Source organism: Mesoplodon mirus (assembly GCF_964341445.2).
Source record: "Mesoplodon mirus genome assembly, chromosome: 2".
Taxonomy (NCBI): domain Eukaryota; kingdom Metazoa; phylum Chordata; class Mammalia; order Artiodactyla; family Ziphiidae; genus Mesoplodon; species Mesoplodon mirus.
This window is the reverse complement of record NC_138977.1, coordinates 47,675,170-47,678,206: the sequence shown is the minus strand read 5'-3', so window position 1 is coordinate 47,678,206 and position 3,037 is coordinate 47,675,170. Positions and strand designations below refer to the sequence as shown.

Below are 3,037 nucleotides of genomic sequence, written 5' to 3'. Positions count from 1 at the left end.
ACAAGAGCCCTGGAGGTCTCTGATGGTCCAATGTCCTGAGTTTGGCTCTCCCACCTCAGAGGCTGTGGCTGGAGTACCAAGACCCTGTCAACCACACGGAATTATCAAGATAGTGGTCATTGGCAAGTGAAACCACAGAGAAGAGGCCCATGCTATGCTTTGTCCTGATGAGCAATTTTCAGACTTCAGGTCATTCTGGCAACAGGATGACTGGGTAGGCAATGCGAGGCAACACAGGGTCTGTGAGGCAGGCAGTGCTCAGCCGGAGCATGGCCTGAGGAGCCCAGTTGAAGCCCTCCAGGAAGGCTGACAGGGGCCAGGACTCCAGGCTCCTGTGGCCGTGGCCTCTTTGGGGTCTCCCTCCTGGCGTCAAGTCGCTCTCACTCCTGCTTTGGCAGTCGTGCCTTTACCCTGAGCTTCTTCATGAGGTGAGCGCTCCCTGAGGCAATGTGCCCAGGTAAACTTTTTTCTCAGATCTTCAGCAATAAAGAAGAGGATGCCTTAGGAAGTGACAGAATGACTGCAGATGTATAGGCACCAAGAGTGAGATCACAAAACAAGTTTGTGCTGCTCCTGGTGACACCTGATTCACAGGTGCTCAATAAATGGCCGTTACTTTCACTAGTCTGTAAATTCACTAGGGCTCCTTGGTTTCTTTCTTGGGTAGCCACAACAGAGGTCTGTCTGCATGCTCTGCAATCTTTGCACAACCAGGGATGTGGGGTGACTGCACCCCATGTGCCACATCCACGTGGCAAGCTACATCCGTTACACTACCCTAGCCTCCCCCACCCCGAGACTTCCCACAAGGCTCTAAACCAGGCCTTAGTCAGGCCCTGAGAGATAAGGTTGTGAGGGTGCCCACCTGGAGCTAGCAGCTCAGATTGGGCACCGACTGTCCCAGAAGATCTTACAGACCAGCTCCAGCAGGTAACCTTTGGTACAGCTCCTTAACTTCTTCATGCTTTGCTTTTCCTTTATCCACACTTTGCTTACACATCTTGGCCATTTCAATACACAACTCCTCAAATTTGGAATTATCCCGATCTACCAGCTCTTGAAGAAAGGCTGGTACCTGAATAGGTATGTTGGGTTTTTCTTGAGTTTGCAGTCTATAAACCAACAGGTATGCATTTCGAGAGCAGTGAGTTCCTTTGCCACACTTGGGTATACATGTCTGGGATTTAGAAGGTTCTGCTAGATCTTCCTCAGTCCCTAGTTGTAATTTCTTTCCCTCCATCTTTTCTATGTCTTCATCGTTAAACTTATACCATTCACCAGACTGTGGATCTTTCACATGGGCAATGTAGTGACCAGAATAAACGCTCACTTCTTTGTGTATGAGGACTGCACTATGTTCATACACATAGGACCCACCTTTGTGTTCCACATAAGGCTCCATATCCAAAATTTCTGAGAAGCCAATGTAGGTATTCAGCTTTTTCTTATGTCCAGTTTGCCTGTCAAAGACAAAACGCATTAGCTGTAAGTTCAGAGTACAAGGAAGACTAAGGAGTCGGATCTTCCTTGTTGCATTCTGTTTGCTTTGACAGTTTTCACAAATGTACTGATTGTCTCCTAATTTTTCTTCCTTCAAAAATTCTGAGATACAGGGCTTTCCTGGTGGCGCAGTGGTTGAGAGTCTGCCTGCCGTTGCAGGGGACATGGGTTCATGCCCCGGTCTGGGAAGATCCCACATGCCACGGAGCGGCTGGGCCCGTGAGCCATGGCCACTGAGCCTGCGCGTCCAGAGCCTGTGCTACACAATGGGAGAGGCCACAACAGTGAGAGGCCCGTGTACCGCAAAAAAAAAAAAAAAAAAAAAAAATTCCAAGATACAATCTGTTAACTGTTTGTGGCCTTGGATATTTAACTCCAGTTGATAAAACTTTGATAAAAGCTTAGATTCTCTGCATCACTGAGTGCAGACAGTTACATAAGCTTATTCCCCACAGAACTGCTGTTGAACAGTGTTCCTCACAACGGGATTCTTTTGTTTAGACAAAGTATCTTCCAAAAGATACATAAAGAGCTTTGAAAATTCTTGGGCATCCTGCTGCTGCCCTGTGTCCAAGCCCAAAGTTTTAACAAATCCCGATGGATCAATGTAGCACCTATTACTGATTTACAACAAGGCAGATAAGTACTGGAGATGCTCACAAATCTCTTGAGGTTCATCCTTCTCTGCTTGGATACCACCTCCCATCATGTAGTCACTATAGGTGCTTGGACATAAGTAGAGCCCCTGCAGAAGCTCCAGGTTAAGAAACCACACTTGAAAAAATGTGTTGACATACCAAGTAACTCCCAGGTTAGTGAGGCCCACAGATGAGCTCTTTTATCTCCTCTCATAGTTGAGGTCGTCAGTGTTATGAAAACTGTTTTCATCTATTTCTCCTAACCAAATGTGCTCACCGATCCCAACCAAGCAATTCGGGTTTCCTTTGCAGTTTCGTCTGCTCACACCGAGGATGCAGGGCTCCAGCCAGATGAGCTCCTGCGACACCTCCTCGGGCCCCACCGTCTCCGCCCAGCGCCAGGCCACCTTCTCCAGCTGCAGCCGCGGGGCCATGGCCTTGGCCCGAGGAGTGCCTCCTGAGCCTGGCGCTGCTGCTGTCGACGCCCAAATGGGCTCCGCCACCGGCGCTGCTGGGGAAGCGGCGTCTCAGCCCCTGTCCAGGATAGCGTCCTGCACACCACTAGTCTTCCAAGCCAGCCGAAAACTTCTGATTTGATAAAGTTAGATGAATTTTTTGAGCTGCAACAATATCCTTTTTATTCTCCTCTAACGGAATTCATGTTAGATTTACAAGGCCTATTTCTATTGCTGGCTGACAACTTTGTCTTGCCAACTCACGGTAACATGAGCATTTGCATTTAAAGCCTGTGTCTACTTTAAGTAGCTCCCAAGTCAAATTCTAGGACCTCTTACTCCGCTGAGGTTTCCCTCCTTTTTTCATTTCTAAGGTGATCTAAGCTTAAGGGACCTTGGATATTTTCCTGGCATTCTGAGACGGACACCCTGTCTGCCTGACTT

At 48.3% G+C, this 3,037-nt stretch overlaps 1 pseudogene across 1 annotated transcript; it reads right to left on the bottom strand.

Annotated features, from left to right (window-relative positions):
• Window positions 1–910: 910 nt before the first annotated feature.
• Window positions 911–2,572, bottom strand: LOC309812433 (ubiquitin carboxyl-terminal hydrolase 48-like; annotated as a pseudogene). Its single transcript has 2 exons — window positions 1,840–2,572; window positions 911–1,620 (listed from the first exon to the last, which is right to left on the bottom strand). The product of its transcript is annotated as a ubiquitin carboxyl-terminal hydrolase 48-like (transcript).
• Between the last annotated feature and the right edge of the window lie 465 nt (window positions 2,573–3,037).